The following is a 23,121-nucleotide window of genomic DNA, read 5'->3' as shown; positions in this document are numbered from 1 at the left end:
CGTCCCTGATAAGCTGGATCCCACCAGGCAGGCCCAAGATGGCGGCACCACAACAGGAAACCCTGTCAAGGCTGGGTTAGTTAGGAAGATAAAGTGCAAAACTCTGGATAAATATTCCATCCTATAATGGACAGCTGTCAAAAGATAGAAACCTAACCCCCAGCACACCCAGTTCTCTCCCTCTCCCCCTCCTCCTCTCTCCCATCCTCTCCCATATCACTAGTGTGTACTTTTCACTTTAATAAACTGTCATGCTTGTGTTGTTTATCCGATGTGCTGTGTGTCTGTCCTTGAATTCCTTCTTCTGACAGGACCAAGAACCTTTGGCAACTCCTTCAAGTCTGGCTGGGTCGAGGCCCCAAGGCCCAGGGTCCTGGCAACATATTGATCTTGTGATTTTGCTTTATAAAGTCAAGTAGATCCACTGGTGAAAGGTGTTCAGTTCTTCAGTATGTCTGTTGATTTGTTCTCTACTGGATCGATCAAACAATGAGAAGTACTGAGTCTGCAATGATAATTGTGGACTTTTCTATTTTTCTTTTCAGCTTTATTAGCTTTTGTTTATGAGTTTTGAAGGTCTGTGGCCAGGGGCATAGAGTGTGGGGATGGGTAGGGGGAGAGGTGGGAGGTGCTGGTAGGGCCTGGTCCCACAACCCTGAGATCGGACGCCTGAGCCAAAGTCAGACCCTTGACTCTGTCGAGCCACCCATGTGCCCCCACCCTTTAACCTTCTGCGCTAACCTCTTTATGTTATGTGTGTCATACATACATGTAGCTATGATGAGAAAACCATTAGACGATGTTGTAATTTCACTTTGTACTTTAAAACTCAAGAGAGAATAACAGTGGTTCCTTTTACCCAGGTAATTCCTATCTCTGCTCTTGTTTATTCATTCTTAGTATCTAAGTTCCTTTCTGGCATCATTTTTCTCACAGTTCAACTCTTTTCTAGCACTACTGCTAGCAACAGATTCTCTGTTTTACCTTCAAATGAGGATGTATTTCTTTCCCCTTTACATTTGAAGGATAGTTTGGCTCCACTTAGCCTTCTGGGGTTAATGTGTCTTTTCTTTCGGCATTTAATAAATGAGATGTCATTTCTTTATGACCCTATGGTTGTTTTGAAACTTTCAAGGATTTTTTTCCCTATTGTTTCCAGGAGTATAACTGTGATATGTGTGGGTGTGGATTTGTTCAGGGATATCCTGCTTGAGGTTTGCTGAATTTCTTGTATCTGATTTATGTCTTTTGCCAAATTTGGGAATTTTTTGGCCATTAAGAATTCAATTATTTTTCTTTTTTCAAGAAGTTCTTTCTCCTCTTCTGGGTCTCCAAAGATGTAAATAGAATTTGTTATTTTCCTATTTGTCCCTGAGGCTCTGTCCATCTTTTAAAAAACTCTTTTCTCTATCGTTTAGATTGGGTTGTTACTATTCTATCTACATATTCACTGAACTTTTCTCAGTCATCTCCTGCTACTGGAACACTCTAGTGCTTCTGTTCATAATTTTGGCTAATACACTTTACAGTTCTGAAATTTCAATTTGGATTTACATCTTTGGATGATTTGCTAAGATTTTCTAACAATTCACTTCAAAGAATTCTCGCCCTGAATTCTTGGAGCATTTACTCATCACACCTTTGAAGTGTTTGCCAGATGATTCCAGTACCAGTGTGCCATCCCAGAATTGGTACCTGTCGATTCCCTCCTTCCAGTGATTTAGGACTTTCTTGGTTCTTCCTATACTGAATAGCTTCGGACTATAGGCCATTTATATGTTGCAAGATTTCGTGTCTCACTCAAATTTTATGGCGAATGCTGCCCATTTTGTTTTTGTAGGCACTTTGCCTTGTGTTCACGTTCCCAGTACAAAGCAGCCTTCTAAATGTTGTGGTTTCAAGGTCCTTTCCATTTTCAAAGCCTTTATGATACGATTTGGAGATTTCCGGAGTGCATGCAGCCCTGCGGCCAGTGTGGACTCGGTCAGTGGGCTCCTGCTGCAGTTCTCGAAGTCTGCAATGTGTTGTTTAGGGTTCAGAGCCCCTTGCTCAAGCTCAAGAGTGCCTTCAAGAGCTCATAAATAACTTTACGTGTTTGCTTTCCATGTGTCTTCCCCAGTATTGTCTGGTCACCCTGGGGGCTCACTGTCTCAGTCTGCTGACAAGAAGGTTGGCTGCTTCCTTCCTGGCTCTGCCCAGCATTTCTCAGGACTGAGCCACATAGAAGGCCAAGCTGCAGGGGAAATGGAGAAAGAGAGCAACTGGCTACATCCCTCGGGACCACAGCTCCTCTGAAGAAACAGAAAGTAAATGATAAATTGATAGATCTGCTTACCCAGTGCAGGTAGGGAGTGCGAAGGCCTGTCTTTGAACTTGCCCAGGGGTCATATGGGAAACAAGCATCCAAATGACTGTGTTCAAGATGTCTAATATTTTCTCAATTCGTTCAATAAGCTGGAAGATACAGGGTTGTGAGCCGGAGATTGTGGTGGAAATGGTAAAATCTGGAGAATGTGGGCATCAATCCCACTACCTCTCAAATGCTAAGTGAACACTCTGCCACCTGAGCTAATTCCCTTGTCTTCTCTGTTTTCTTCTCCAGGTTTTCACCCTCCCCGTCTCCACTTCATTGTTCACTATTCTGAGCAGCCTGAAATATGGGAACCGTCAAAACCATTAATATGAAAAGAGGGTGTATCTTCTCCAACATGACTTGGGCCAGAGAGCAATGGGTACTATTTCTCTGCCAGAGTAAGGAGGAGAAAGCAGCCATAGGAAAACTCTAGCATCCCCCAAATCGCATGGTTTAGACTGTAGGACCAGAAGAGGACACGGGGGAGGGAGGACTCCCTCAGAATGTTCCGGCCCAGGTGTCACAGCTTGCTCAGGATGGTTATCTGCTTTTTTAAAGAAAAAAAACAAAAACACAACAACCAAAGGTCGATCGTGACTCATTCCTTTCAGCTGGAGCTTCCCAGAATAGAAAGAGGAGGTGATTTCACCCCAAGACAAAAGAAGCCACCTGTTTCCACTTGGGGACCTCACACGTGTTAGGCAAGCATGATAACCACTACACTACGGAAACTTGCCTCCTGAAAAAATCCGAGATCAGTGTTCAGTTCTTGCTAAGGCATGTCATGAAGCGGTGCCATATGCACAGCATGGGAGAGAGCTGAAAAAAAATTACAAACAAAACAAAACCCCCAAGCAAAACACATCCCCAAAACCAAACAGGCAGACCTACAGGAAATAAGAGGAGAAATCATATCAGAATGAAAAAATAAAAAATGGACTTGGAGGGGTGCGGATGAGGAGTGAACATAGGGTGTATGTAGGATTTCTTGTGTTAAGAAATATACCTGTTCAGTTGCATTGGGGCGTGCGTGTAATAGACACGGAGAGTTTGTTAAGGAGAGGGGGGTTGTGGAGGCTTAAAAACCTTTTAAAAATTCCAAGCAGGTGGTTTACACAATCGAAGTCACATTTTAGGAAAGGTTTTTAATTTGGAATGCCAAAGAGGCTGGAAATGAGGAAACTAGAGTTGAAGAGAAAGGAAAGACGTTATAGAGCTATGGAAGGGCAGGGGTTTATCCTGTTAACTTGTGAGATTATCAGTAGCAGGAGTCTTTCTGTATGGTTAGTGCCTGTTTGCCGCATGGCATAGAATACATTCTCCACGAACATCACGGAATGGATGAAGGGATAGATGAATGAGAAGATAGAGAAAGATTCTGGAGAGGTATGTGGGGAGGATTTACAGTATTTGTCAAGACACTGGGTGTAGAGATCTGAGGGAGAAGGAGTCAAGGCATTTAGAAGTCTTGAGTCAGGAGGGCAGATACAGAAGAGATCTTGAATTCATGTCTGATGAATGGAAGAATAAATCCACTCATTTAAAAGTATCTGTTACATGAATGAATGAGGGAGTCCTGGCAGATAGGTTAGGAATCTCCTTAAAGAAGAACTACCCAAAGATCTTACTTCTATTCTCTTTTCATGTCTTTTCTCTAAGAATTACCCTAGTTCCACAACCTTTTTTTCCCCTGACAGTCTGGGTCTGTGTGATCCCCTCTGGACCCATGCTACTCAGAGACCTCAGACCAACAAATTCTCTCTGGCATCCTGTCTCTCTCGGTGACCCTCAGAGCCTTCTTTGCATCCCCAGGCTGAGTGACCCCATAAATCTCAATTACAAAGTCACGGAGAGGCATTCCTCTCACCAGGGTCTCTCTGTCCAGAAAACAGGAGTAGGACATCTACCTTTACTGCTAGCCAAAAATTGTGAATCTTGAGTTGGAAATGCCCAGCATGGCCCAGTGTGGATGACGGTCACTCTCTCTACAGCTCTTTTCAGGTTTTCCATCTTTTTCGGTAGCTCTGACAGAATTGGTCAAAGACTAAGCCTGAGTGCCTTGTGTATGAAATAAGAATCAGAAATGTAAATTGCCATTTTAAAAAAAAAGGTCCAATATTTCTTGGAGTTGAGTTCAGGAGAGAAGACCTGGGGACCACAGGTGCCTATGAAGAAGGAATGAAGGGTCCTAACTGGAGAAAACAGGTGTCCTTCCCACCAGCTCTGAGTGCAAAGAAGGCATTCTAACATTTGACCCAATTCCCATGCTTTAACCCTCTTCTTGACTTATGGTCATTCTAAGCACATGCCCTAACTAGTTGTATGGGTCTAACTAACCTGGTACCATTGGGTTATTTCACTGCCATCAAAGAGGACCCTGACTAAGGGTAGATCATCTCAAACATGACTTCAGCACAAGTGAAAAACTAGGAATCCTATCGGGGATTGTGGGCGCAAAGGGCAACCTACAGTATGTCACCATGGGAATGATCCAGCACTGAAACAATTTCACTATCTTGAATGACAGAAGGCAAACAAAAGGTTACAAGTGGGTGGGGGACCCAGTTGAATGATAGGGCTCTCCCAGAAGTTGTGTATCTTACTATAAAAACAGGGTTGTGATTGTTACCTGATTTAGAAATATGGAGGAGAATGTGGGAAAGCATCTCCGGGCTTCCCACCTACACCACCGTCCCCTCCCAATGTGGCCCAGGTCACTGGAGAGGGCTTAATCCGTCTCCTAACTTCCAGAGAAAGAGAAGACTGGCATAGGGAGACACTAGGATCCTGGGACAAGGATAAGATAGGGGGAAGGAGGAGGAGGAAGAATTTTTAGGAGAACATTGAAACTGGCTTTTACTCAGCACTTAATTTTAAAGAAATTTAAAAATGGTCAGGAAAGAACAACAACAAAAAAGTTGATGTTCTGGGGGTCAGAAATCCCTTCTCACTCTAATTATCTGTCAGAAATAGTGAGATTTTGTATCAGGAATGAAGGGGAAAGGCTTTTTCTCCACCACGAAAGAAAACCTTAACATTACTTTTCTTCCTTTCTTGCCTGAGCTCAAGAGAGAAAAATGCAGGTGCATATGCCTTTCAAACTGTGGAATGAAATCAAGAAGGAAGGAGAAAGTATCTTCATGGTGAGGGCTTTCCTCTTCCCAGGAAGTGGAAGGAGCCACATCCACACTCCTGACCTCTCAACTGGCTAATGATCACCCCACAATAAACATTATCACTAGTTCATTATGCATTTTCCTATTTGCTTCTTGTCCATTTCCCTTACACCTCCCAACTAGGATGGAGTTCCAGGAGGGAGGCAATTTTTGCCTTGTTTTCACTCTGTGATTACTGCACCCAGAACCCTCCATTAATAAGATATGTAATCAAGAAATATGTGTTGAATGGTTAAGAGAATAAATGATTTTACACTTCTTTCACCCCTTAACTGGTTGAGTGACCTTCAGAGCAGGAAGTGGGGAGAGAAATTTCCCTTGCTTCTTCCATAAAACAGAGAGGAAGACCGCAAATACAGCATAGCTTGTAGTTTCTGATGCAATCTAAATTACTTCGCCTTCATTTTCCTGAAACTACTGGGAAGCCCAAAGAACTACAAAACTGATTTAGCTATCCTCTGCAAATACTGCGTCAGTCTTCAAAAATCCTTATCAGGCAATATTCGACAACTTTACTTTCTGTTCCTGTTTTTTAACCATAATAACCTTAGCCCGGCAGCCTGTGAAGAAAAATAATCCAGCCTGCCCTCTCTGAGGCTCGAACTCAGGACCTTCAGATTATGAGACTGACGCGCTGCCTACTGCGCTAAGAGGGCGGCTTGGCATAGCGCCTCCCATTTAAAGTGAAATATCAAGTATTATTTTCCCATCACCGCTGCTTTATTAGTTTCCAGCATAAAGGAATACAATCAATGCTACTTGAAAATTACTCCATAAAATCCAATGGTGCACCCAAAGGATTTCACACACATGACCAGTGAAATCCAAGCCTTTCTAGGATTCACGCAAGGATAGGTCCGTCGGGGCTACGGGACTGGGGGCAGGTATGCCTGTCTTTTGCTGCTCTGGTGTTCTAACGATGTGGTTTTTCTGCCCTCAGAGATCTCAGGTGATCTTACATCTTCAGCGGTCTCCTTTGTTGAAAGTAAACATAGGAGGCGCTTAGGTATTATTAGTTCACTGATTGGTTGACTGAATGAATGAATAAGCGAATAAATAACCCTCACACTTGCCTACAGCCCAAACTTCTCTTAGTCTGTTTTATCTCCACTTACATCTACGTGACTAGAGACATTCTCCCTACAAAACAAAGAAGCTGAACTTAATAGAAATCTCGATGTTCGCTTTGCTTTGTCAGGTAACATTAGTTATACTGAGAGATTCACGGAGATTATCTCATAGGGTCCAATTGGATTTTGGCAACAAAACTATCAAAATCTGCACTTCCCAGATATAATGGAGATTCAGATACGTTAAGTATTGCTCCTAAGTGGCAAAACCTGACCCGAGAAGCAGAATTTTAGGTTCCAATATGTAAGCTCTTTCTCTGCTCCAACTCAAGACGTTTCTATTCTCCACAGTGGTTCATTCATTGATCTACAAATATCTAACTTTCTGCTTCCTGTATGCTGGCCTTTTGGGCTTAGACTTTCAAGTCAATACCGACTCATTGCCTCCTTTAAATCCCACCAGTGACTTAATAATTACTGAACATTGTTCTTGTGCGATTATTTTGAATCTAGGACCTCTTTTCCACTCCTTTAGTGCACGTTTGCTGGAGAGCTGTTCTTTGCCAGGCACTGTGCTAGGCTCAGGGGATTCAGAAGGAATCTGATGAGTTCCAGACCTCAAGAGATGGAAGGGTGAGTACAGACAAGAAAGGATCCATTCCCAGGTTCACCGCTTTGTCTTCCTGGCATCTACAGATAAATAACTCATTCTAAAATATCAATTTTAATAACATCACTCTCTTTTGCACACTGCCATTCTTGATTTTTTAGTTTCGATATGATCTTGCTTTTTCCGCAGTTCTTGGCCATTTTTTCTTACCTACATCGTAATTGTGTTCTATAAGGTCAATCGGTGGATGGTGGTGGTTAGTTCTTCAATATATTTAACTTGTTGTCTACTAAAGTTATCAATTGATAGGTTTTTTTTTTTAGGATTTTATTTATTTATTTGAGAGACAGAGCATGAGGTGGGGGAGAGGCAGAGAGAGAGGGAGAAGCTGATCCCCATTGAGCAGGGAGCCAGAAGTGGGGTTGGATCCCAGGACCCTGGGATCATGACCTGAGCCGAAGGCAGACACTTAACTGACTGAGCCACCCAGGTGCCCCAATAGAGAGACTGTTAACATCTGCAACTATAATTGTGGATTTTCTTACTTTATCTTATTTTTTTTTTTTTTAGGTTTATCAACTTTGTTTCAGTTTTGGAGATCTATGGCCAGATGTATGGGCATTTAAAACAGTTTCATCTATTTGGTAACATACACCAAATAATTGTATAACATCTCTCTTTCAATGGGGAAAATTTCTTTGCTTTGAAATATACTTTGTCTGATACATGTTTGTATCAGACTTTTTTTCGCTTTGGGTTTAATTTCCCCTATTCTTTTACTTATACTCTATCTAAGCCATTTTGTTTGAGGTGAGATTCCTATAGTCAGCACATATTTGGACCATGTTTTATTTTTAATATGGTCTGACTATGTCCAGTATGTAGCTGATGTGTTTATACTAGTTACATGTAACATTATCATGGGTATGTTTGTATATAAATCTATTATTTTTACTTTGTTTATGGTCTGTTCCCTCTGTTTTTCATTCTTCTATTTCTGTCTTCCTACTTCCTTTTTGCTTTTTAAAAACATATTTATTATTCTATATATATTTTTTACTATATCTCTTTGTATAGCTATTTAGCAATTAGTCTAGGTTACTAATAGTGACTGGTATGTGTATTACCATATACATACTTAACATTTTACAGTCTATTTTAGAATGAGTGTTATACCATTCAAGTCAAATATAGAAACTTTATCACTGTTTATCACCTTTATTTTAACCCCTTTGTGTTGTGTATATAGTATATTTATATGATGTGTTATCATTTTTGCTGTCAGTCATCAAGAGCTTACTTAAAAAATAGTAAAAAACTTGAAAGAACTCCGGAGAATAGTCGATTGTATCTACCCAGATATTTCCTATTCAGCTATTGTTCTCTCATTTCTGATGTTCCAAATTTCCTTTCAATTCTCTTCAGTCTAAAATCTTTTTTTAAAGCTGTTCTGCTACCAATGAATTTTCTCAGTGTGCTTTCAAGTGAGAATGTATTTATTTCACCTTTATGTCTGAAGGATATTTTTGCTACCGATAAAATTTCAGAATGAGTTATTTTTCTTTCAGCGTTTAAAAAATATTCTTCCATTCCTTTCTAGCTCTGGTGGTTTCTGTTAAATCCACAAGCATGCAACATCTTTTCATTTTCCTCTGGCAGCTTTCAATTTCTTTTCCTTTCTTTAATTTTTAGTGATTTGCTTGTGATGTGCCCACACGCGATTTTTCTTTGGATTTATCCTTCTTGAGCTTTACTGAACTTCTTGAATCTGATTTATGTGTTTTGCACTTTCTCGGACTGGGTTGAATTTAAGGCCAAGTTGCAGGGGAACACAGGGAGAAAAACAGCAAGAGGGTACGCCTCATCCTTTCGGGATCGCGTCTCCGCCGAAGAAACAGGTCTTACAAACCGGCCGTCTACATGCGTACGTTTGGTAGGGCCGTCACTAGCCCTGGCTGGACCATGCCCCGACGTCAAACTTCAAAGAAACGGCCAAAACACTACTATGTGGAAAATGCCCGCCACTTGCTCATTTTCTTGAGGGCGCTAGAAGGTTTGAAGTTTCCTCCCGGAGTGCCTCGGGCGGACAAAAGCTGGAGAATGTGGGCATCGATCCCACCACCTCTCGCATGCTAAGCGAGCGCTCTACCACCTGAGCTAATTCCCCTACCACGTTCTGTGTTTTCCAATTTTCCTTCCAGGAGTCGATGCGCGAGTCTCCGCTTCGTTACTCACTGCTTCTGGTGCCGAGAACACAGGGCATGTTAAGGCCATTAACGCAGAACAGGACTGAGCGCAGAGCGCATCTTCTCCAGACGGCCCCGGGCCGGGGCGGCACGGGTTCCTCTGCGGGAGGAAAAGGGGAGAAAGTCGCCAATACAAAGACCTGGTGCCGCCGAAACTGCCCCTTGAGCGTTTTCCCGGAGAGGAGCGCGCGCTTTCCCGCAGGGCGGCCATGGGGTTGCCCGGCGCTCCCGGGATGGGGACCGCCGGCTCCGCGCAGTTACGGCATCCGGGAGCAGGCGGTGGAGACCATGCTGGGTTGGGAGCAGGAGGTGGAGACCGTGGTGGGCTGTGGCGGCAAAAGAAATCGAGTGTTTCCGCCCGGTTTCGAACCGGGGACCTCTCGCGTGTTAGGCGAGCGTGATAACCACTACACTACGGAAACCGCTTGCTCCGAGTACTGTTTCGTACTTCTGAGATCCGCATTCGCCGCGGGAAAAGTGGGCCGAGCCGCAGTCACAGCAGGACCCACGAAGGGCTCCCGAAGAAGCGCGCCAGGAAGCACGGGGGCATCCGGGCTCAGGAACCAAGTCTGAACCGTGCGGGACGGAGACGAGGAGGGAACCCCGGGGGAAGCGAGCCCGCGCGGTAGTAGGAATTGTTCGGGGTGGGGGTGGGGGGGCGATGCCTGTTGAATTATTTGAATTAAAAACGAACGGCCTCGGAGCCTGCGGGCGGCTGGAGCGGGGCCGAGGAGCGCGCGCACTAGGCGGGGAGTGGCCGCGGCGCGCCAGCGCACTCTGTGCGCACTTCCGCGCCCTCCTGTCCCCCGCCTGCGGCGCGGTCTCCACCACCCGATGGCAGCCGCGGGGCCTTTCCCCGGGACCGCAAGTTTAAATCTGGAAAATAACGGACCTTGGATCTTTCTTTCTTTCTTTTTTTTTTTTTTTTCCCGTGAGCGCACACGGGACGGGGGAGGCAGTGACTTCGCTCCCACCAAAAGTGATGGGCTGTAGGAGGTAGAGGAAGGCGGGGAGGAGCCTAGGGGACGCTGCAGGTGTAGGACTGGGATCCCGGGGAGAGAGAAGGCGCTCCCAGCCGCGCCGGGAGGGGCATTTTTGTCTTGGGCGCTGAGCGGCCTCAGTTCCAGAGGATCAGCGCGGACACCCGTTCCCGGTTCTCCGAACCGAGGGGAGCCGGTTTCAGTGGTGGCAGGAAGGGCTCTCGGTTCCTGGAGATTGAGATTTATGAGAAGGTTGAGCCTGGGAAATAAGAAAGGAGAAAGCGTGACACCTGGAGACGTGAGATCCAGGTGGAAATGCGTGGACCTGCGGCACGGAGAGATTACATGACATCCGAGAGCAAGGGAACCTAAGTCTCTGGCACCTACCAGGGTTCCGAGAAAACCCCCCGCAGGCAGTTACAGGTGGTCGTCACCCTGCGCCGCCTGGGCTCATTGCTGTGGTAAGCCCACTTTTTAATAACAAACAGAACAAATTCTTCCGGGTGGCGTACTACATGATAAAACAGAACCCATGAGGACCCTTTCCAAGGCCATACCTGTGTCCCAAGACAGATTTTTCGCTAGGGACCCACTGAGCTGCAGATTGACCCAATCACACTGTAAATGCCCAGCAGGAAATGCTGTCAGGTAATGCCCTCCCCAACTGACAGATCTAGTGAGAGTCTGAGCCTAAGCCTTAGAGACACAGAGAGCCCAACACGAGGCTCTAGCAAGGGCTTCTGAGAACAGAGGGTATCTTCAGAGACCCAAGACTGCTTTACGACTATGATGTCCAGCCTGGAGGACTGAGGAAAAGAAAAATCTCCTATTTGGTTGTGCTGAGGAGCTGTCTTCCTGCTGTGCACGGAGGCCCCTGCCCTAGTGGCGCGCCTTTCAAGTCTTCCCTCTGCTCTTGCTCCAGACTGGACACAGCCGACTCTTTTTCATCACTGAGGCCATTACTTCAATGTTACTGCTGTAGAGAGCTGTTCCTGGACCTCTCTGGAGGAATCAGTGCCCTCCCTATCTCTCTCTTCATCATCTTTATAAAATTCTGTCTTGGGAAGGATATTAAATTATTGTTTTATTTTCTATATTTCCTCTAGGGGATAAGCTTCTGGACAGGTTGCCAGCCTCCATCCTCTCAGGGTCTAGAGTTAGGGTGCGCTTCTCAGCTACTGCCTGTTCAGACCTTAGTGACACGGAGGGGACAAGCTTTCCTCTGGGTTGTGTTCTTCCAGAGGGTAAATGCAAGAAGAAACATTTCTTAAACTAAGGCAACATGGCAGTGTGAGGCCCTCTGGTTTTCTGGAATGGACAAGGTAAATGGGCACAGCTGGAAAGAAGAAAGATTACTTCACCCGTGACGTTTTTGGATACTTGTTTCTGCTTCGCAATCATACGGGACACCCTTTGGAGCTCTTACTGATTCAGTGAGAAGGCAATTGCAATGATTCACTCATACGAAGTAGAAGTAATCGGCTTTTCTTAGTGGCCTGCGTGATCAGATAATGTTAAGGACTCTGGTTATGACTGTAGCACATTGGTGGGAATCTGACTATGGTAGTCTGGAATCTTCTGCTTTTACTCCCTCTGCCCTGAAACCGAATCTGAGGCTATGACTGGAAGCTAGGTTTTGTTGCATGCAGAAGAAATATATAGAGAAAATTTCTGTGCTCCTTTCTGGGCACTGGCTGTCAAATCAGACAAGAAAGGGAAAGAAAACCTGAGTTTTCTCAATTTATTGCTCTCTTTTCCTTTACACCTCCACTCAAGGCAGTGCTCACAGCCCTTTTCTTTTCTTTTCTTTTCTTAAAGATTTATTTATTTGAGAGAGAGAGCATGAGTAGGAGGGGCAGAGGGAGAGGGAGAGAAAAATCTCAAGCAGGTTCCATGTTGAGCTGGAAGCCTGATACGGACATGGGGCTCCATCTCGAGACCATAAGATCAAAACCATAAGATCACAACCTGAGCCTAAACCAAGAGTCAGTCACTTAACCAACTGCCCCTCCCAGGCACCCCCATAATTACATTTTAAGGATGAGAGGTCATTCAGTTGCTATACCAAAGTGAATTTGCAAAGTCTCAGAAAAATGAGAGAACAGGTTTTGAAGGTAAATTAAGAGTGACTTACTTTTTTCAGAGTCTGCATGGGATAAAATTCCAGGAGTGAAGCTGTTGGACAGGCCAGGCTTCTTCATGAATGGCTTTGGTGCCAGAATAAAGTATTTGGACGGTCTCTTTAGCTAAGTTTGCTGGTAAATGAATTTAGTCTGGACTGTAACTGAATTTGCATCTTAGCACCCGTCCAACAGGGGTGGAACTAAGAGCTGAGTGCAAAGTGGAGGGAGGAGTGTCAAATCATATCATAGTGGTCTGGGCAGAGAATCCGCACACTCTGTTGGAGTTAGACACCTTCATTCACTCCACACATCCTACTGCATACTCCTAGACTCTGGAGCGTGGGGGGTCAGCATGCCCCCTGGGATTCAGGGATAGCTGCTAGGTGGCACTGGCCCATGGCCCTTGGGTGAGAAACCCTTTCAAAATCTGACCTCATATTGAATTACATGGAGAGGTATGAGGAGCCTCTGCTCCTAGTGGAGAAATGACATTCCCTAAGGCAGGGTGGCACAAAGGAAGAGGAATTGGGGCTCGGTTTTGAAGTTGGAGGCACCAACTCTGTCCAGCAGGGTTTTGGGTGGAACTTACCTCTTCTGGTCTGAAGATCCCAGTGTGGGGGTTTCAAAGCGAGTTTATTTTCTTGTATAGAAAACATCAATCGACTTACCTGTTTCAAGAACAAAATGAATCCAATCAACAGAGACGTTAAGAAAACATACATTCCCACAGTCCCTTTTACAAATAGCAGGTTTGGGACTGCAGTCCGAAGTTGAGGCACATTAAAGAGAAGGTAATAAAGTCTTCTAGGCTTCTAAATGCATTTGAAGGGGGAGGTAGAATCCCTCTAGAACATGGATTATTATTCACCATTCAGGGAAATGCTTGAGAGATCTAGTGATAGTGTTAGTTTTCTTAAAGTTTGATTGGTTACAGCGCACTGCTAATATCCATGACCTTGCTAGTGATCGGGTACTGGAGATAGCCATGACTGTGTTAGGAATTTCCAAAGCAGACTGAAGCCTAAATACAATGCGAGGTCTGGTACCAATGAGACTGCAAGTAGAAAGGCAGTGCCTGAGCAAATTCCTAAATACTTTTCTTCTTCAGGGAACATGCCAGTGCTATTAATGGTGGTTGTCACTGGCAGGGCGGTGCTGTTGGTGGCGTCGGAGTTTTGACTGCAGTGTCTCCTCTTCCAAACTTTAAAAGGCTAAGTTTGGGCTCCATTATCCTACCAGGTCATAGCAGAGCCAGGATGGAAGGCGCCGCGGACCCTAGACCCTTCTTTCCTATTCCCTGACACTCAAACTCTCTGGGCCTCCTCCCACGCTCTTCCAGCGTCCGTTTCAAACTAGGATAGGAAAATTCGTCCTTTTGCTGGCCAGGATCTGTTCTGGGCCCTTCTGTCACCTGGCCCGCTCCCGGGTGCCTCTGTGGCCCCGGAGGGGACGAGAGCTCGCGGCGGGAGCCACCGGGACGTGCCGCCGGCGCCGCGTGGGGTGGTTGTTCTGCGAACACCTGCGAGGGGACCCCCGTTGCACTTTGGGCCGCCACCCGCTCCCAGCCGAGCCCAGCCTGGGACCCTGGTCCCTTGGTACTCACGAGATCTAGGTGGTCCTGTCGCCTTCTGAAGGGCTCATCGCCTCCCAGCTGCTGCTTCCTCCGGGAGGTTTTTCCTTCCGATCTGTGATTCCCGCGCGTTCTGCCGTCATCCTACAGCAGCTTCTCTGCTCTGTCGGTTATGGGACGGCGGCAGATTGTGTTGGCCTGGGCTTGGACAGCTGAACCCTGGAGGAAATGAAGCGGGATTCTCAAGAGAGCAGTAACAAAGAGGCGAGCGTTCCCGAACGGGAGACTTTCTCATGCAAAATGCGCTGATACAGAAGATAGTCAATTTGAGCCCAATTCTTGTTTTATTCCTTTGGGCGTCTTTCCCAACCTCCCCCCTCCTCTTCCCTCAGTCCTCCTCCAGGGTGTGGAGGTATAATGCAACTTTTATGAGGCCCTCCTCATAATGAAACGGCTTCAGAGGGATTATTTGATCTGATCCACGTCGGTTATAAATAACAGAACATACCACCCCTATTTCCTCCCAAAACAAGAGGAGATCCCGAGCCAGCCAGGAGTCGAACCTGGAATCTTCTGATCCGTAGTCAGACGCGTTATCCATTGCGCCACTGGCCCAACCGACAGCGATGCATTCTAAAACGTCATTAATTAGTCTTTAGGAGGCACGGCAGAAGCCCAAGTGCACCCGGCCCCCATCCGATTTTTCTGCTCTTCAGCTTGCCAGCTGAGAGAATGTAAAGATCTGTGGTCGGTCTTGAAGACTCATTAGTTCATTATCCTGCCAACCTCAGGTCATAGACCTCGTGGAGAAGCACCTGCCAAGCCCCAGATGATGGCGTTTTTACAGCTTAGCTGTTGGAGAACTGGTGGAAGCCGGGAATCAGGGACCAGCGTGAACAGACAGAGTAAGGAAACACTCTTGCAGACCTAATGGGACTGATTCTTACCCAGTCTGGGTTTTCTTTCCTGTGTTCCTATGCGCAGAGCACACCCAGCAACTGGGGCCTGTGCCGTGAACTGCTCTTTGCTTAGCGGTCTTCCTCATTGAACTATATATGCCTTGAGGGCAGCATCCTCAATGTCTACAGGAACTGATTTTCCACTAAAAGTCTGCGTGCATGCGTGAAGAATTGAGACAAGTGCCTCTGAGCTTCAGGACAAAGGCCTAGCTTGTGGGGTAGGTAGGCATCCCACGTCTGTGATTCTGTGCTATTCTAACTCGGATGTTTAAATGGAAGAGCAGCGGAGGACTGTCCAGCAGGGGAATCTCGTTTCCTGAATACAGCTTGGAGGCTCACAGTGGCGGTTTCTGTGCTCAGGGGTTGCGGTTGGGTGTGTCCATTAAGGCTAAAGCTAGTGACGGCCAGAGCCAGAGGCTGAGAGAAGTAGGCTTCCTAGAGGTGAAGAGACTGTCTAGTCTGATGAGAAGAATGAGAAAGCTTAGTGAACCAAATGCTCACCAGACTGACATTTTTCATACCATTTATGTGGCTGGTTTTGAGTTTTTCTTAATGCTAGTGATCAGGGGTATTTAGAACATAAAGCTTATGCAAAACTTATTACAAAACTTACCGAGATCTACCCCTCAAGATCCTTCCCCAGTAATGGGAAATTCAGCAGTAGATCCACAACGATTGAAACTATGACATTCAGTGGCTTAAATAAAGTAGTTTTATTATCGCACATAACAAGTCCAGAGGGTAGGCAAGCTGTCTGCCTGTTAATTCATGATGTCATCAGGACCACATTTTAAATAATTCTTTGTACTCTGCCTTTCTCAACCGATGGATCTCACATTCCAGCTGGTTTCCCTGCAGTTCCCCAAACTCTCACAATCTTAAAATAAAGTCCAGAAGAAAACAGAAAACAGACAGGCTTCTTTCTGGTATCTTGTTGAGGACCCCTTCTCTATATGCGCCCAGTAGATGTCCCCCACACTGGCTAGATTTGCATCTCACACTCAACTAATCCAATTATTTCCCAGAGTAGGACCACTGTGACTGATTTGGTCAATCATAATTCCTTGTTTGGGGCTGACAGTGAGGTCCATCTCCTCCAAAGCCAAGGAAGTAGAGAGAAGATTATGTGACTACAAGTATGTTTCTGTTGGAAAGGAGTCCTGGTGGCGGTGGTGCCAGCACTGGTGTGGCTTGGCCAAGCAATGTCAGCTGCTCCAGCCCCATATCCGAAATCAAATTACTTTTAAAGCATTTTTGAGAGCAGAGAGCTTACATTAACCTACATTAGACCATAGCTAGATTTCCAGATCCTTCCAGAGCCTCAAAGAAGGAATTTGACCTATATAGTTTGTGTTCAGTACTGTATTCGGTGTGAGTACATGACTTGCATATGACATTAATTGTACATGATTACATATGGACTCTGACATTGACATTGTATAATTGTGGCTGTTAGTAAGGCCATACATCCCAGATCTTTATAACTGCTCTGTAAAACGATCCCATGGTTTCTAGACGTGAGGTGTCCGAGGCTAATGAGCGCAGCACAGAACGGAGGGCTGGCGCTCAACTGGGAACCGAGGCCTCCACCCACTTCTCTGGGGGCAGAACAGGTGTCCTATGTTATTAGTTCCAGAAATCAGTAATTTATGCCACCTACATTTGTCTATAACATCTGTGTTCTCAGCGCACACTTATTTCTGCAGCGTCTTCAAAGCTGTTGATATTTTTGTTTCATTATCACAGTCTGCTCATCTCCAGCACAACCACAGTTTAACATTTCCTGTCTTAATTTTACTCGCTATTCTGATCATGGTTCATGGGAAGAAAGCTGATGTGGAAAGCAAGAGCAGGTGGAGTGAGAGACCCAGGTTAAAATCTTGACTCCGTCTTTTATTAGCTGTGTGGAATTTGGACAAATTAACTTTTCAGTCACAGCATGACCTTGTCTGCAAGATGAGGACGATCGTCACATTGCAGATTTGTTGTGAGATCAAATAGCAGGACACAGTAAAGTCCTGGCAGATATTTCAACTGTCAATAAAATGCCATCATCATTGACAGCAATGTCCAATTCCGTCCCTGCCTTCTCAAATTTCATCTCAATGACTCGAAAGGCATTTACTGCATATTCATTTGCCAAGCAAAACGTGGACCCCTAAGGATTCCCAGACAAAGCTTCATCCTCATTTCTCAAGGAACTAACATCCAGTCAGAGAGACCAATCTAAACTCGTAATTACAATGAAACAGGAGAAGTGCTACCCCAGAAATTAAGAAGAAAATGGGTGAGTGGTGTGGAAGTGAAGCAATGAACTCTGGAGGGGAAGTCGGGGCGGGGGCTCTCCTTGACCAGATCGCAGCAAAGCTTAGTCTCGAAGGAGAAACAAATTTGACCTTGTGAAGAAGGAAATACAGGGCCAGAGGTTCAGGCTGTGCAAGATCAAAAGTTTCAGAAGGTGTCTGACATACTGGAAGAAAGCAGTTTGCTGTGGTAGAACCAGGTTTGGGTGGGCGTGAGGAAAGGAAACTGGAGCAGCAGGGAAAGAGGCTGGAAAGGTGGGGGTGGGGGAGACCAGGCCCTTCACATATAAGGACAATATTTTTTTCTAGATTTGGTGGTTCATTTCCTATATATTTTAATACTTTTTTGCACATATGGCATGCATGTAATAAAAAATTAAAACATTTTGAGAGGTAGGTTGGTGCCAACTTGTAAATAACTTTATCAAGATAAGGAATTTATCCTGAGGGCAAGAAGGCAATATATATATATATATATATATATATATATTTTTTTTTTTTTTTTTAATTATTTATTTGTCAGAGAGAGAGCACAAGCAGGGGGAGCTGCAGGCAGATGGAGAAGTAGGCTCCCCACTGAGCAAGAAGCCCAATGTGGGGCTCAATCCCGGGACCCTGGGATCAGGACCTGAGCCAAAAGCAGGTGCTTAAGCAACTGAGCCACCCAGAGACCCACAAAGTGAGTTTTTAAGGAGAATGTTCTCAGTTCTGTGTCTTGGGAAGATTGAACCAGGCACCACTAGGGCAGACTGCCATGGGGGAGAAGCCACATTTGTAGACCCGGTAGTCTGGACAGGTATGACAAGGACTGGTCTGGCCATTGAGTGTGAGGAGGGCTCAGAAAGGGCAACAGAGGTCTGGTTGAGGTGGAAAAGACAGACCTTGGTGATTCATCGAAAGTGATGAGCAAGTATATTGAGGATAACGCTTGTATCTGTGGGTCAGGAAATTCCAGTAACCTTCACTGAATATTGAAAAAAAAAAAAAAAAGAAAGAAAAGTATCCTGAAGGATATGAGCTCCAGGTTCTAGTCCCCAAAGTCTCTTGTGTAGCCCTGATTCTACCAGAACTTTCTTTGAGTCTATGAGCTATCCCTGCATCTTTCCAATAAATCCAGCCTTTTGTCATTTTTAAGGTAGTTTGAATAAGGTTTTGTTCCCTGCAACAAAGAGTCTTGAAGAGTAAAACAGTGAAGATTCCATTCGTGAAATTTCCAGAGGGCTGAGCATTTTTATCAAAGCTCAGTATTCACAGGTGGAGAATGAGCTGTGGTTACTTTTAGGGAACTACTTCCAGGAGACCAGGAATGTCAGTGGGGGGTTGAGGGGTGGACCTAGGGAATCTTTAAGATGAGACGGTTTTCGTGTCAAGTCCCCAAGAGCCAAAGCATACTCATCCCTCCCCACACCCGAAGTGTGTCTTCTCTCTTATGAAAACCTAAACTTCTAGAATCCTAACCCATATCTGAACAAGGATTAGCAACAGGCCAACTCTTTCCAGTCTTACACAGTGATTAAACACAAGTATGTGTGTAGCTGTGAAGTCTTGAATTAACAGGTTGGACACGATGTTTCAATTAAAGTTAGCCTTCTCACCACCACTGAGGTCAGGCTAGCCATCTTTACCCAATCTTTACCCAGATTCCTCTACCATTGTAACTGGCCACTGGTATTTGCTTGGGTTCCCCTTGGATTTGTTGCTGTAAAGCTCACCGAAGCCAATAGTGATGGGAGCTGATGAATCTGAGAATTCCTGATGGGAGAATGATCCTATTGAAGAGAAATGACTATGGTACTTGATAAATGTTAAGAAATTTAACAATTCTAAATTTTTTAAAAACAGTCTTGACCAATGGGAGTGTGGTGTGTGGTGTAGGAAGCCAGAGAGGAGACTCCTCTGTTTCTCCCATTTCTTTCCCCCACCCACCCTGCGCCTGCTATAATCTATCTTTCAAATTCTCTCTCACCTCCAGGACATGGTTCTTACAGAATGTTTGGAAGAAATGGATTCTAGGTCCTCTATGTAGGCAAAATTTTAACATTATAGAGCAAGAACAGGTGCAACGAGCAAGCGAGATGCCATAGCATCGAATCCGTGCCCAGAACCAACCTTACTCAAGGGAAAGTGTGAAAACCCACAGATATGGTTCTGGATTCAGGACCTGCCCCCAAGAACTCCCAAAGCCCCTAAAACACTCACCAGATAAGAAAACCAGCGTGGCACTGAGTGAGAGGATGAAAGAGAGGCAGAGAAAGGTGATTCTTGCTTCCTTGTGTGAGCTAGTTTCTTTCAAAATATAAGGAATGTGCAACAGCCATGCCAGGAACACAGGGACACCTGTCAGGAAAAAGGGCCACAGTGTGTCTGGTCAGCTTGGTCTGTGGCCTTAGGGCAAAGTCCCAAGACCTTATGTTGTCATGTTAGCTCCCCAACTCTGTTTCTCTCCTTTCATTTGCACTGGGTTATCTTTTTCCTTAGTAGTCCCTGACCAGTTTCTAAGGGGCTCTGCCCAGAGGAACCCCACCCCAGGCCAGAGCCAGGGTGGTCAAGGGGCTCCTCTTCCTCCCATCCCTTTTCTAGGATGAAGGTGACTGTGAAGACAAAGTCCTGTTTCCAGGTATCAGGAAGGGACTGAGGGAAGGCCAGGAGTATAAAACTCAGGAAGAAGGAGAGACGAAGGGAGCTGATCAGGAAAATTCGACCAAATGTGAAGTCTGAATTAGGGAGGGAGAAGGGAGAAAGGCCAACAGCTCCCTCTAAGTTCCTCTTCCTTCCTGGGTCTGAATCCCCAGAACACTAAAGAAACAGGACAGAGTGGGAACCAATGGGAGCTGGTGGAAGCAGAGGGATGCAGGGAGAGGAAGCTGCCAAATGATCTAGAAGGCGATTCTAGAATAGTGATTCTAGCTGGGGTGGTGTCCCTAGAGTCCTGACCCAAACCTCCCTCCCCCCACGCTAAAATGAGCCACTGCTCCTGCTGGGAGCGATAGGGCAGAAAGAGAGGCTATTTCTGGGAGGAGCAGGGTTGGTGTGGGGCCTCCCTCTCCAGGCCAGAACTGACTTGATTTTGATGAAGGACTCCCACCTGTGACCTCACCACTGCAGGTGAAGAAGGGAGCACGGATTGGAGCTGAGAGCTGCCTGGCCTCTCTCCTCGCCCAGGTGGAGAGGCAGCAAGTCCCCCACACCAGGGTGCAGCCACACAGAAGGGTGCTGATTGGAAAAAAAAGTGAGGGGACGGCAAATGCATTTGATTTTCTCAGTTCCTTTGGGATTTCTCCCCATTCTTAAAGACCTTTATGAGAGTCCAACCTCCTTGCCTTTTCTCATACTCAGTGGGCATAGTTCCCCCTACCTCCTCTTCCCCTAACCCAAGCCTCTCCAGCCCCATGCTGACCCTGTGACCCTCGACAGTAGGGTCTTATGTCCCCCCGCCCCCACTCAGTGGAACCCCACAGCCTTGCAGTGTTCCTACGCTTTTTCTGGGTGTCTTGGTGCCCTGTCTCACCACCTGGCCTCGAAGTCCCTGGAGGACAGTAGCCCTGACGTAGTCTCCCTAGTATCACACTTAGCCCCCTGCTTCACATGCAGGAGGAGCTCAGTGAATAACTGTTAACAGGAAGGGGGGAAGAAATGGCATACGCCAAATGCATTCCTTGGTGATGTCAAGAGAAGTAAAGTTGTTTGTGAGGCTCAGCATTCCCTGACATGGTCACTTCCCAGAAATCACAGCCCCTTCCCCTCCTTCTCCTATGGTAATGATCCCAGTTTACCTTTTCTCTTATTTCTTCTTGTAATCTGTTTCAGCGTTCATCTTTTGGCTACACTCTGTTTTCTACAACACCTTTTTACACTGAGTACATCCTAACCTCCTCTTCCAGAGTACAACCTTGTGGTCCTTTCCTGTGTCCCCACTGGTAGGAACATTCAGTGACATCATAAGTCTGTGAACGCTGCCTTCCAACAAAAAGGTGAAATCCTACCCTGCTGCCCTTGTTTTTTGTTTTGTTTGTGTGTGTGTGTTTTTTAAAACATATCATTTCCCAGGGGTACCTAGCTGACTCAGTCCATGCAGCATGTGACTCTTGACCTTGGGGTCATAAGTTCGAGCCTCACATTGGGTGTAGAGATGACTTAAAAAAATAAAGGGCACCTGGGCAGCTCAGTCAAGTGTCTGACTCCTGATTATGGCTCAGGTCATAGAAAAAAAGAAGGAAAAAGAAAAGAAAAGCTTAGGATTTCTCAGGGTCTAGGTATCTATAAAAAATTCCGTACACTTTCCCTCTGGTGCCCAAATCCCCTTTATCTGTGTTGTTGAGGGTCGTGGGACATTGCTCAGTGCCCTTTACTTCGGTGGAAATCTTTTATCAGATTTGGAAGATTAAGAGCAAATATTATATAAAAACTTCAAGAAGACTGCAGTGGCATTTTTCTCCTTGGAACATAATATACACAGCACCTTTCACACCACTCTCCACATTTTTCCGTCTTACACCACAGTTTTTGTTTGACAGATCCTAGGCACCTATCCATGAACAATGGTAATTTTTTTTTTTTTTTCAAGAGAAGAAAGAAAAGAAACTGGGATAGAAATGCCAGCGAATTCTACATAATCTCTCCCACATCGCCCACCCTCTGGGTAAACACACACACACACACACACACACGAGCGCGCGCGCGCCCCTGTGGAGAGCTCCTTCCCCATCCTCCCATCTCAAAACTCTGCGAAGTATAAGGTGTTTTGTCTTTTTTTTTTTTTAAACCCTCGTTTAATGTAGCAGAGAGACACCGGGAACTCCAGAGCCCCAATCTCGGGCCTGTGTCTGTCCCAGGGAGGGGTGCCCGCGGGCGGGGAGCTGCGGGCTCCTCTCCCACCGGCGGTGGCTCGGATCCCTTCGCGGCAGCAAACAGCCTCTAACATCCTTCGGCTTCCAACCGGTTGGTTGGGGGAGAGCGGCAGCGAGGCGGGGAGCGGGGCGGGGAGGTGTCCGCCCGTCGGGGTCGCCCGAGCGTCCGCCCCTCTGTGTCCCGGTCGTCTGCTAAGTGGCCGCCGGCGTCTCCGCGCGCAGACCGGCCCCGGTGCCCCCCGGGCCCTCAGGACCCGCCCTGCCCCCGTGTGCGAGAGGCGGCCGCGGCGCCCCAGGGGAGCCCCCCGCGGAGACGCCGGCCGTGTCTGCGTAGGCCGTGTAGCCGGTGACCGGAAGTGAGGGGCAGGTGCTCCAGTGGCGCAATCGGTTAGCGCGCGGTACTTATACGGCAGTATGTGTGCGAGGGATGCCGAGGTTGTGAGTTCGAGCCTCACCTGGAGCATCGTTTTCCAACCAGAGGCTACATCCCTCGAGGGAGACCCTTTCCTCCGCTGCCCCAGGTCCTTCCGGACCATGTCGCACCATCTTTGATGTGTCTGAACTTGTTCTAAATCCTGTGTCCTCGCCGTTCTCCGAGGCGCTTGTGAAATCGAACAATGTCAAGCGTTTACAGACTGAATCTGCTGCGCTGCAGTGAGTTAGTTTCTCTCTTTATCCCCACCGGGTCCTGCAAGCGTTCCCCCATGCACAGCTCCTGACACCCCGCCTTCCCTCTTTGCTCTAATGGTGATGGTTCCTCGGGGAGCGCCTGGCACATACTTAGAAAGTGCTTGCAGTGGTAAGCACTGAACTCCATGAGAGGGAGCTCAAAAGTGAGAAATTGTACGAGGTCCCAGCCTGATTAAAGTTCCAGCTTGGGAGAA

The 23,121-nt window shown here is 46.3% G+C and overlaps 5 non-coding genes across 5 annotated transcripts; 1 reads left to right on the top strand and 4 right to left on the bottom strand.

Annotated features, from left to right (window-relative positions):
* Nucleotides 1-6,112: 6,112 nt before the first annotated feature.
* On the bottom strand, nucleotides 6,113-6,185 carry TRNAM-CAU. The gene has a single exon. It is a non-coding gene; the product is annotated as a tRNA-Met (tRNA).
* Nucleotides 6,186-9,303: 3,118 nt separating this feature from the next.
* TRNAA-AGC lies at nucleotides 9,304-9,376 on the bottom strand. Its single transcript has one exon. It is a non-coding gene; the product is annotated as a tRNA-Ala (tRNA).
* A 428-nt stretch (nucleotides 9,377-9,804) lies between these two features.
* Nucleotides 9,805-9,877, bottom strand: TRNAV-AAC. Its single transcript has one exon. It is a non-coding gene; the product is annotated as a tRNA-Val (tRNA).
* Nucleotides 9,878-14,670: 4,793 nt separating this feature from the next.
* TRNAR-ACG lies at nucleotides 14,671-14,743 on the bottom strand. The gene has a single exon. It is a non-coding gene; the product is annotated as a tRNA-Arg (tRNA).
* A 7,863-nt stretch (nucleotides 14,744-22,606) lies between these two features.
* TRNAI-UAU lies at nucleotides 22,607-22,700 on the top strand. The gene is made up of 2 exons: nucleotides 22,607-22,644; nucleotides 22,665-22,700. It is a non-coding gene; the product is annotated as a tRNA-Ile (tRNA).
* The last annotated feature ends 421 nt before the right edge of the window (nucleotides 22,701-23,121 follow it).

Source organism: Enhydra lutris, unplaced genomic scaffold (assembly GCF_002288905.1).
Source record: "Enhydra lutris kenyoni isolate GAN:26980312 unplaced genomic scaffold, ASM228890v2 scaffoldscaffold93, whole genome shotgun sequence".
NCBI classification, from domain to species: domain Eukaryota; kingdom Metazoa; phylum Chordata; class Mammalia; order Carnivora; family Mustelidae; genus Enhydra; species Enhydra lutris.
Note: the sequence above shows the minus strand (reverse complement) of the source record. Positions and strands in the feature narration are given on the sequence as shown.